Source organism: Pongo pygmaeus, chromosome 12 (genome assembly GCF_028885625.2).
Source record: "Pongo pygmaeus isolate AG05252 chromosome 12, NHGRI_mPonPyg2-v2.0_pri, whole genome shotgun sequence".
NCBI lineage: Eukaryota > Metazoa > Chordata > Mammalia > Primates > Hominidae > Pongo > Pongo pygmaeus.
This window is the reverse complement of record NC_072385.2, coordinates 91,790,514-91,803,274: the sequence shown is the minus strand read 5'-3', so window position 1 is coordinate 91,803,274 and position 12,761 is coordinate 91,790,514.

Here is a 12,761-nt window from a genome sequence, read left to right as displayed (position 1 = left end):
AAAAATGCTAGTGAATGAAGAAGTCAATCTGTTGTTCTGTCTTCAGCTGGCCCACGTCTGAGACTGCGGACAAAGGAAAGATAATTTCAGAAAAAGATTAAGAGTTAACTAAATACAGATCTTCATTGAAATAACAACTAAAAGATTACTTCAGAAAAAAGAAGATAGAGACAAGAACGCAAGATGCAATTGTGTACAAAAAAAAGTATAAATACTTTGTTAAATCTAAACAGGTACATATTCTTGAAAATAATGATAAACAGTGGGTAAAACCATGGTAGAACTAAATATTAGACCGTGGTAACATGAAAGATAGAAGCAACAGTCAAAGCATTCTAAATTCTATATCTTGTTTAGGAAGAGAATAGAAATATCAATTAACTTAAAATTTGTTTGAAAAAATATGAAGTATGGCTATTAGAAATGCTAGAGAAACTACAGAAACAATAGAAATACCATGTATAACTTCCACAGTGGAAGAGTCAAGGGAAGAAATACAAAATCTCGACATGGATACATAGTCATAGGGTGAATGTAAAAATCATGGACTGAAGGGATACACGTCAAAATCATGACAGAGGTTGCCTCCAGTCAGGCTTAGAAAGCAGTTCAATGAAGATTTCAGCATTATTAATAGTGGTTTTATTGGAAAACATAACCTAAGGCAAAAAATCAAAGCAAAATGTTAACATTTATTTATAACTAGCAATGAGATACTATTGTTTTTTCTATATCTTTCTATAAGTTAAATTTCTTTTTCAATTAAAAAGTTTTTAAAGGAAAGGGATATCAATCCAAAAGGATTTTGTGTTTGGTAAAGAGGTGGTGGATGAGGGAGTAGAGAGCTGGCCTCCGCTCCATCACCCCTGCTGTGCAGGAAGGATGATGGCCAGTAGGAAGCATCTAGATGTCACAGGGAGAGGACAGGCTTGAAGAGCAGCCTGCTGATAGAGGACTCCCAGGCCCCATGCCTACCATGCCTCAGTCTTTGCATCTGGTTGCTTTTATACAGAGCTCTAACTATGTGGATACAACTTTCTACAACAGCTTGTGCTCACCCTACATGAAACCATCCAGTCTCACAAGGCTCCTTGAAGGCACTTGCCTCAGACACCTGCAGGTGGCATTCAGGGACCCCCAAGAGCACATGCTGATGTGGCAAACTCATTAGAGGCAAGTATTTGTTGGTGTAGATGGAGGATGGGGTTGGAGAAAGGGGCCTATGCTATGTGCCATACATCCTTTCTATAAAGTATCTCGTCTGATATGAGCCTCAAAAACAGCTGTTTAAGATGAGTATTATTGTCTTCACAGAGATTACTACTTTTCCTGTGGCCACTCACCTAGTAAATTGCAAAGCTGGACCTGCCACACACGAAAAAGGCAGTTATCTCTTGAAGAGGGCAGAGGACAGCCCTGATCCCCGCCCCATCTCCTCTAAGGCCCCCAACACCACTGTGAGACCTTGCTCATCTTCCCTCCATCCCCCAAACCTCTGCCCTCTACCCTCGTCACTGAGAGAACCCCTGCCACTCAAGGCCATGGAGCCTGCAGGCCCAAGTCTTCAAGGTTGGGTTGCACAACTGTGCCCAGGGTAGGCCACTGGCCCTTCACCAGCTGCGTTCACCTGCAGCCACCAAGCTGCCAGAGTTAACTTGCAATTTACCCAGTCTAGGAGTACAGTGTAAAAGGCAAGGCAAGGCAAGGGGGTCCCCACATTTATCTCTACAATGTGAAAAGAAGTATCAAAAGATGAAGAGATAAGAACTAACATTTGTGGAATGTATGCTTTGTGCATTGTATGGGCTGCTTCACATATATTTTCTCATTTAATTTTCCCAACAAGGCACAAATATCATTAGCTGCACTTTAGATGTGGAAGGGAGAGAAAGTGACTTCTCTGAACATATGAGTTGTTTCTCTTATGGAAGAAGATTGAGGGATAGACCCCCAGGATCCTAAACACATGACTCCTACTCTCCTTATAGCCACCCCCAAAAGGTTCTCCAAGGTTATAAAATGCCCCAGGATGATGACAACAATAACAGTAACAACAACATAACAGTAAATATTTAGTGAGTGCTGAACATGTACCATGCATTATACCATGGCTATAAACACAATGATAACTCCCATTTCACAGAAAAAAAAAACTGGAGATTTATAGGGGTTATGAGATTTGCCCAAATTGAAGCCCATAGAATGACAGAGTTGAAACTGCAACCCAGGTAATTTGACTTCAGAACCCAAAAGTGTGACCACCGGATTAATTAGGGTTGGATCCCATGTGATAAAAAAGCCTAATATAACAGTGACTTAAATAAGACAGAAGTTTCTTTCTTTCTGAATTAAAATAATGCTAGAAGCTGATGATCTAGGGCTATTTGGCAGTTTCTCAATCCTCTGGATCCAGCTTATCACTCTGTCTAATGTATGTACCTCATCCTCCTGTTCTAAGATGGATGCTAGAGTACCGGCCATCACAACTGCATTAGCAAGATAGAGAAAAAGGCAAGTGATCAAACATTACCTGTCTTCTAAGGAGGTTCCCTAAAAACCACCAGTGCTAGGCAAAGAAAAACTTTATTCTAGCTGGGCCTTTGTCTCCACACTCTTATCTCAGTGAGCTGGGCTCGACCAAGTATGAACCTAGGACAGACAGGCCTCAGGCCTAGATTAGGACAAAACAGGCCAGTGGTCTCACTGTCCCCTTTCCACGAGACCTATATCTTGCCACAGATGCAACAAGGGAAAATAAACAAGTTTCTAGAAGGGATGGGAAACAGAAGAAATGGACCTAACTCAGGGGCCCAGCAAACATCTCCTCCCCCTCCCACAGTGTTTTTTGTTTTTGTCTTTTTTTAACAGATGAAGTCTCACTGGGCTGCCCAGGCTGGCCTCGAACTCTTGGGCTCAAGGAATTCTCCCACTTCAGCTTCCTGAGTAGCTGGGACTACAGGCTTGTGCCACCATGCCCAGCTACCCCCAAGTGTTTAAATACGTCTTTTAGTAAAGGTGGGAAGCCTTTGGGATTTGAACCAGGGTTGACTGACCCCAAATCCCATGTTCTTTCCAGTATACCACACCACCTTTTTTTTTTTTTTTTTTTAAATCAACATTATCCTCCAGTAGTTATTCAAATAAATACAGGGGCCCATGAGGTCAAGTGGCACAGATGTTTCTAGAGCTAGGGAACTACTCCCAGGGCCCCTGCCACCCAAGCCAAGAGCCACTCTGCATGGCAATGAGAGCTCATGTCCTGAGTCACTCAGTGATGGAGGGAAGCCTGCAGGACTTGATAGACAAGAATGACTCCACAATGAGTCACATTTGGTCCTCACTTGGGCCATGAGAAGAGGGGGACTGCTGAAGGGGGTTTTCTAATTCGCTGATGTCTGCATTTTCCTATTAACTATATCCTATGACAGCACAACAGCCCATAAAATGGTGGCAACTTCTTTTTACTCTATAAGGGGCTTGCTTCCTCCTGCCCCAAGATCTTTTCCTGCCAGAGACAGTGAAGCAGGTTGTTTGGACCTCGTCACTTGACTTCATGGACATTTGTCCCAGAAAGACATTCGAGCTCACACCTAGTAAAGATGCCCTTGAGGTTTCGTCTTTCCTTCTGTCACTCTACATCATAGCCCCCTAGAAAACGTCCTATGGCCAATACGATAATTGGTAAGAAAGTCAATCTTTTTTTTTTCTGTAATAAAACATAACTGCTCAGTGAATCTTCTCTTCCTACAACATTTACACAAAGCTGAATTGATTCAGTTAGAAATAATTCCAATAAAATGAAAATGGGAAAAAAATAGAAATGTTCTAATGGTATCATTAGAACACCATTAGAAGAAGTAAAAAGCATACCGGTCCCTTTAGAGGAGGCAAAATTTATCCTAGCACTTACCTCTAAAGGAAGTTTCTCACATGGAATTTCCATGTTCACCTCTAGTGCTTTCGAGTCACCAGCTTATTTGTGAATGTGATAAAATCTGTTAACCCATTCCCCAGAAAAAAGCACACACGATAATCCAACTACATTGTTCAATTTCTAGAAATTCACAGGCTCCAGAAACCCATCCATAAATCGCAAGTTAAGAATCCCAATCTAGATTATGGTTGTGAGAGGGACACTTGCCTCAAACCGTTTCCAGATGAGAAGGAGGCAGAGAAGGGACTAAGGACTGATGGGGAACAACATTAGCAGGAATTCCTGAGAAGTGTCTGGGTTGAAATGGGAGCCATCATATGCCTTTAAGCCTTTCCAAACATTCCCAATTAGAAATGTATAAACTCTTTCAATGTTTAGTTTTCTCCCTCCTCTGCTTTTTAAATTAGAGACCTATTTTAATATAGTGAACTAATACCAAGGGCTGGTGACAAAGGGAAGTTTACCTTGATGTCGATTATTCTTACAGGCTTAGAGTTGGGGTATGAACCACCAAGAAAGTGAGCCTAGAAGTACTGGGCTGCAGGCAAGATGACAAAGACTGAGAATCAAAGCACTCTAATCCTCTGAGTTCATGAACCCCTGGTATGAGGAATGAGGAAGGGCTTGGCTATCAGACAGACATGCATGTGGATGTCACTTACCGCCTCCATGGTTTGAGCAAGTCATTCCATCTAAGTCATGTGCTCAGTGTCTGGCACATTGTAGGTACCAAATAAACAACGGTTCCCTTAGAGAATTGACATGCCTAGTGATGCAATTACTTCAGTGCCCCAGGGCAATAAGGAGGCAGAATGCCCATCCTTGGGGTTCTCAAGGGTGTACTTTGAGATTCGTTAGATGCAGGGGGTTGGGGGGCAAGGCAGAAATCTCAGACTCACTCGTAAAGACCCACAACCCAGCAGCACAGCTGAGAACCGCTCTCTGAGGAGAAATTCAAGGCTGAAATGGAGGCAGCACTTTTGTGGGAAAATGTGAAAGAAAAGATTTTTAAATAGCCATCAAAGATGGAACACAGAGCACCAAAGACAAGGCATGGTGCTTGGGGAAGGGTTAGAGGTGATGCTGCTATTGACATTTCGACCAAAGAACAATTCCTGAGTCCCATCTCCACTGCCAGGAGTCAAACCAAGTTCTGCCTGGGGGTTCTAGAGACCTCTTCAACCCACCCTTCCTCATGCCCGGTCTCACCATCTAGAAGCAGCGGTAGCTGGCTCTGCCTACCCTCAAGGAGAGCAACTACCACCCAAAGTGAAATAGGTCAGCCCAGCCTTTTCCCCATATGAAATTATTTCCAGAAAGAAAAATCTGCCGAGAGACAAGTGCTGCCAAGAGTAGGCAGAAGAGATGGTGTGTTGGAGCCACATGGGACACCTCTGGCACTGCCCATACCCAAAAGATAACAGAAGAATCACATGCATGAGGAAGGGACATCTTCCTTCACAGCCTCCGTCCCCAGACATTTATTTGGAGAGAGCATGTCTCTGTCCTCTGGAACCGAAAGGTGCTGTACTGGTCCGGCTGGTCTTCCTGAGAGGAGCCATGCAGAGACAAGCCTCTCCCCAGTTCCACCCCTCCTCCTTTGGGCACCCCTTCTCCCCACACATCAAATTAGCCTGAGAGTCCAATCCAGAATGCAAGGAAAGGAATGCAGGCAGGGAATCTCAGAGCCTCTCCCCGCTGAGCTTATCTCCCTCCTCCCCCACCCCCCATCTCAGGCTTGCTCCCCCTTGGTGGAGTTCAAGGCAGGCTTATTTCCTCCAAGGTTGTCACAGATCAATTTTCTAAACTGCATGAAAACAGAAAACAAACAGAAAACCAAACCTACCAAAGCTCAAGTCTCAAGAACAGCTTGGCAGGCCTGAGCAACGTGCTAACAATTTCATGCTGTTTTAAGAGTTTCTAACTAAGCAACATGTACCAATAACCAGATGTGCCCCAATACCGGAAGAGGAGAACACGGGCTTCTAGGGACAGAGATTTAGAAAACAGGAAAACACTCATCAAGAAACACAGCTTCCAAGCATGCTGGGCCTGGGGTTAGAAGGGAGGCTGTCTCCGTTGGCCTGGACGTGCCAAACTCACACTCATTCAGTTAAGTTGCAGATATTTTGATCAATGCCTGCTTTGTGCAAGTCACTGTGCTGGGTACTTGGGATACCAAATAGATGCTCAGAGCCTGTGCAGGACAAAGTCAAGGGAATAAATATAATCACAACACAATGTTATGCTCTGAAATGGAGAAGAGAAGCCCAGGAGAAAAGGGCTGATTCAGGGTGCTTCTTAGAGAAAATTTGATTTCATTTCTTTCAGTATATACATGGAACACTTATTATATGCTTAGGATACAGAAGGGAAAAGTCAGGCATAATTCCATCTAACAGGGAAAGCAGTAGTCATCAAATAAGTGAGTAAGAGCTGTAGACTGTGCCTGCAGCAGGTGACTCGAGTGTTTACTCAGCACCCACTGCATGCAGGCCACTGGAGCTGGGCTCAGCATAAATGCTCACCAGCCAAGAGCCATACAACGTTTGAAGAAAGCCAGACCCACCTCTTGTTTACAGGCATATTATGGCTTGTGAATGGGTCTAAATTTCCCCATGAGATGAATCATCTCCAGGTCTCTGTCACCAGGGCCCCCACTCAACTCTGAGATGACCACCGACCACGGTGGCTGGCAGAGGCCAGGGCCCTGGGCTGTAAGCTGCCCCATGGGACCATCCCCATAGAGTGGGGTGAGGGACCCCAGGACAGAAGGGTCCTTTAGACTTATATCCCATTAGTTTATCTTACCACCTGCTTGCGGTAAACAACAAAATTTTTTAAAGCCTTGAAATTATTGTGAAATAACACATTCATATTGCATTTGAGGTTTAAACTTGTTAACTTCATAAATATAAACATGTAAGTTATAACATGATTTTTGTAATGTAACACTATTTTGGCAATTATTCTTTTTTTAAATATACTTGGAAGTAAAAAATAAAAAGTAGCTAGCCTGGATTGGCCTCTCCTGGCCTGAGAGGTGGCTCCAAGTCAGGAGTCCTCCTATGCCTCAGGAAGTCCCTGGTTCCTAGCAAAAAGTCCACTAGCTCAGGCTTAATGCTGTCCTAAAGCCAGTGGCCTTCTTTACGAGGGCTGTTTTTGTCACCTGTTAACTTGTTTATTGCACAAGTAGTGGAGTGGGGAGGGGAGGATGGGTATGAAGGTCACAAGTAGGTGGCAATTGCACACCTCAGGCCTGAGCCTCTCCTTGGTCATTATTTTCCCAGAATGACCTCTGGGTGGATAGAGGCTGAGGGTACAAAGCCCTCCTTGAACTAACACATGACAAGCCAGCACAAAAGAACTGCAAACAGGCCCCTAATTAATGGGTTTGCTTAGAGCTGTTTCCCTGTTTAGGGACTTCATCCCAATAATTGCAGGCTCCATAATCATTAATCAGTCACCACTACTTTTCTGGGTGCCGACCACAAGCCCAGCCCTGTTCCAGCAACCATGATTAGAGAAGAGCAAAGAACAGGAATTCCGATTTATTAAGTGCCTGCCCTATGCCGGGCACTGTGCCAGGGGCTTAGTTTGCATAAGCTTATAAATCCTCACAATGATCTGGAGATGAAAGCATTATTATCCCCCTTGTACAGATGAGGCAACTGAGTCTCAAAGAAATTAACTAGCTCAAAGTCATCAGCTTGTAAGTGAGAAGCATAATTTGAACCTGGGTCAGGCCAACTCACAAGACTTGGTTCTTGCACTCTGGAAGGTAAGAGACTAACTGTATTAGTCTGTTCTCATCTTGCTATAAAGAACTGCCCAAGACTGGGTAATTTATAAAGGAAAGAGGTCTAATTGAGTCACAGTTCCACCAGGCTGGGAGGCCTCAGGAAACTTACAAATATGGCAGAAGGGGAAGCAAACATGTCCTCCTTCACATGGCGGCAGGAAGGAGAAGTGCCAAGCAAAGGGGGAAAAGCCCCTTATAAAACCATCAGATCTCGTGAGAACTCATTATCCTGAGAACAGCATGGGGGTAACCACCCCCATTATTTAATTACCTCCCACCGGGTCCCTCCCTTAACATGTGGGGATAATGGGAGCTACAATTCAAGATGAGATTTGGGTGAGGACACAGCCAAACCATATCACTGTTCAAAAATGACACAAAGGGACAAGAGCTCAAGCCAGGCTGTACAAGCACACTCTCTGTACCATAGGAGCCTAGAGAGGGCAGGGGACAACAGGGCTGAGGTCCCAAGAGAAGGCCTCTCAAAGGAAAGGCAGCACACACTAGGCTCTGAAGGGTGGAGAGGATGGCACAAATTTAACAAATTGTACTCGGCACTTTCTCCAACCACTAAGTTCAGGTTTGGAAACGACTGTGGAATTTGTGCCTCACTTGGGGCCAATAAACATTTAGTAAAATGTCCAAGGAGGACATGTAGAGACACACACACACACACACACACGCACACACGCAGATCCACCTCGGCAGCTCCAGATAGCGCCTGGAACTGGCACAATGAAAAAGGACTTCAGCAGGCAGCAAGTTACTGGCATCAGACACCAGCAGGGATTAGGGCTAGGGCCAAACTGAGAGGAGGAGATGTGGAGCCAGCAGGTCCTGTGACCACCCTGGACCTGGAAGGTTGGCAGCTCCCTGGGAAAGTCTCATCCAAGTGCCCAGTTTAGACCTTGCCCCAGAACTTGAGAAATGCCAGGGAAGAGGAAAGGAGCCAGAAAATGATGGTGAAGAGCAGGGACTTACCGAGAACTGGACCCTCTCTCCTTTCCCAGTCATTCCAGCCACGTCCCCAGCTCTGAGCTCCCACTTCTCAACCCCCTAAACACACACTAGTTGGGTATTCAGACCCCTCAGCTTTACGGGAAGTAATGTACACATCATAATCCTGTCAGGATTCACCTATCAGTCTCTCCTGGGTGCTGGCTCTGTCCACTTGAATGTCTCCACCAGGCAGAGACTCAGGGCCCTCAGGCCAAGCTTGGGCCTGGTTAGAGGTAAACATATGAAAGCCAGCCAAGATCTGGCCAAAGGGGCTCATGCCAGCCCAGCCCCAACTGGGGTATATGTGCCGGTCTGGGGGAATCCCACAGGACAAGCTGTTCTTTCCTAGAGCTGGGATAAGGAAGTGAGCCTGACCCCAGGGGTCACCCAAGCCCATCTTCCATGACTCCCAGGGCCTAACACATTGTCTGTATGACAGTCCACAGCACATTGACTTTGCCAATAGGCTGTGACTCTGGATTAGGTTCCAGAGTGAACTGCTGGCCTGGAGGCCCAAGTCAGCTCTTTTTCACCAGTTAGGCTGCCCAGCCTTCTGGAAAAGAGCACTGTGGTCCTGGAGAAAAGGCATGGAGGTCTGGGCCCTGGCTGAGAACCTACAAGCTAAACCCCAAAGAGTCAGCAAGGCCCAGACCCATTACCAGTCAGGATGCCTCACCTGGAGACCCACCTCTCACTCAGATGCCCCAGCCCTAAGCAAAGTCTGCATGAGAACCAACCCTCTTGGACTAAGGGACCCTGCAAATAAGAGTCGAGGAGGCCTGTCCTGTCCTGGAGCTGCCCCTCCCTTCACCTGGCTTCTCTCCCAATCTTCCACAGAGCCTCTCACTGTTCCTGCCCTAAATGAAGTGGCCAGAGAGGCAAAAGGCCCATTTATCATTTTAATTAACCACCAGATACCGACGTTCTCTGGAGACCCCTCCCACACCACATCTAGGTTGCCTGTGGGAGAAGATGTTCTGGAAAGACCATCAGGAAGGAGGCACGAGGAGACAGAAAACAGAGAAGGAGACAGAAAAGCCTGGATTTCCCGAGCTAGAATCCCAGAAGAAACACAAAAACCAAGTATGTGACCTTCATTTAAACGGCAGCACTGTATTGTTCTGGGAAGATGGTAGTGTCAGGAGGGAAGTGGGGAGCACTTCCAACAGTAGATACACTAAGTGAAAGCTCCCCTGGGAGGCCTGCCAGCTCTCCCAAGCCTGATCATGCCTGCGGGGCCTGACCAGCAGAAGAGCCTCAAAAAGGGGTCACTCACCCTCTAGAACATCAAGAGAAAATTGGCCATGGCTCCAGAACCTGGCCCAGCCCATTTTCCAGCCCTCACGTGCCCTCCTGAGCTTTTCTTAAGGCTAATTGGTTCGGATACTGCTTCAGGACAGACAAGCACCAGCTTAGACCTTTAGAGGGATAGGCTGGAGGGACAAACCAAGGGTACCCTTCCTGAGCATCCTGCGTCTGGCTGCACATCCCCAGCTAAGTAACCAGCAGTGGTGACCTCTCCCTCCCTCCTTCTCTCATCTTGTACTTCTCTCTGGCTGTAGCTGTGCATTTCTTGCTGGCAGCTGGCTCTTCCCCACTCTCTGCCTCCCTTTCTTCGAGCCCCTTCACACTCTGAAGCCTGTGAACCCAGAAAATCTGAGACAGGTCTCAGTTAATTTAGAAAGTTTATTTTGCCAAGGTTGAGGACGCGCCTGTGACACAGCCTCAGAAGTCCTGACGACATGTGCCCAAGCTGATCAGGGCACAGCCGGGTTTTATACATTTTAGGGAGACATAAGACAGCAATCAACATATGTAAGAAGTACATTGGTTTGGTCTGGAAAGGCGGGACAACTTGAAGCAAAGGCAGGAAGACTCTTCCAGGTCACAGATAGGTGATACACAAATGGTACATTCTTTCGAGTTTCTGATTAGCCTTTCCAAAGTAGGCAAATCAGATATGCATCTATCTCAGTGAGCAGAGGAGTGACTTTGTATAGAATGGGAGGCAGGTTTGCCCTAAGCAGTTTCCAGCTTGAGTTTTCCTCAGTGATTTTGGGGGCCCAAGATATTTTCCTTTCACAAGCCAGCAGGGAATGAGCTGTTCTGAGTTGAACAGAACGGGAAACTGCACTTTTGACTCTGAATGTATTTCAATGGAGCAGCCTCTGCTGAAAGCCGGGCTCAGACACTGGATAGCCACTTCAGGGAGATGCAATGGTTGCAACTTCTGAACTGGGCTTTCCTTTCCACCCCCTTTTCTCTACATTTGTCTGATTCACCAGCAGCTCAACACGTTGCCTCCAGCCCAATTCCCTCTGAAGAAAGTATGCAGATGATTCATCTTCTCTGAAAAAACTACCCATTCCAGGGTAGTGCCCAGCCTCCTTTCTCTTGGGCATATACAGCCTAAATTCCCTGGCATCCCAGGGTAGTGCCAGCCTCCTTTCTCTTGGGCATATACAGCCTAAATTCCCTGGCATCCCAGGGTAGTGCCAGCCTCCTTTCTCTTGGGCATATACAGCCTAAACTGGGCAAGCAACAACAGGAGAGGAGGGTACTCTAGAGGAACTCCCAGAAACCACCTCACCACCAAGGACTGCAGGTGAACCTGGCAGAGTGAAGTTCAAGGACATTGTCCATAGGCACGGAGTCACACACACACACACACACACACACACACACACTGGGGCTAGTTTGGGGACCCTGAGCAACACCTGTAGAACACAGGTGAGGTCCATGGGTAGCTATTAGAATCCTGTTCTCAGCCAGGCACGGTGGCTCACGCCTGTAATCCCAGCACTTTGGGAAGCCAAGGCAGGCAGATCACCTGAGGTCAGGAGTTCAAGACCAGCCTGGCCAACATGGCGAAACCCCGTCTCTACTAAAAATACAAAAATTAGTCGGGTGTGGTGGCAGGTGCCTGTAATCCTACCTACTCGGGAGGCTTAGATAGGAGAATCGCTTGAACTCTGGAGGCAGAGGTTGCAGTGAGCCAAGATCACAACAGTACACTCCAGCCTGGGCGACAGAGTGAGACTCTGTCTCAAAAAAAAAAATCCTGTTAGAATCCTGTTCCCTGTTCTACGTGGGAACAGGATTCTAACAATCACCCATAGACATAACATCACACCAAGACGGCAAGAGCCAGCTCAAGGCCTGGAGAAAGCCCCACTCACAGGGCAGATTTTCTAATACTGAGAATTTAGGGTTGTGTATGGAAGAGGGTTGTCAGATAAAACACAGAATACCAGGATAAAACTGAATTTCAGATAAACAAATAATTTTCTAGAATAAGTACGTCTCAAGTATTGCATGAGTCATACTTATGCTAAAAATTATTTATCTGAAATTTGAATGTAACTTGGTGCCATGGGTTTTTATTTGCTAAATCCAGCAATTCTACAACTACTTGACTCCACAGTCACGCTAGAAACGATGACAGTATCACAGAGTAAAAAGAACAAGAAAATTGCAATCAGCTTACCTTTGCTTATCCCTCAGGATCTTCCTCTCGGTCCTGGTGCACCCAAGTTCTCCACCATAACCTCTCTTGCCTCCATCCCACCTGACCCCTTAGCTGCTCTGAGCTCCTGGGGCCCAGGTGTAGGCCAGGGCTTTTATCTCTTAACTCAGCTGCACTGAGGTTGAATTTTTCAAAAGGAACTTTATTAGAAAACTAGAGGAGCATATAAATATCTGAATTCATAAAAAAAAAAAAAAAGAATCGTAGTTATCACATGTAAGGAGATCAAATATCAAAGCCCTGGAAGCTAAGTCTAGACACGGCCTGGTCATTCTTTTTCTCCAACTGTTACTGGATCCATTGACTTGCAGTGAGGGTTTTTAAGCTGGTTGTACCTTCAGTGAAGCTGAACCAACATTCTGGAAGGGAGGCTCCACGGGCTGCATATTAGAATCACCTAGGAATCGTTTTGCCACCTATCCTAGACCAATTAAATCCGAATTTCTGAGAGTAGGGTTTGGGCATCGGGATATTTAAAAGCTCCCCAGGTGATTCTAATA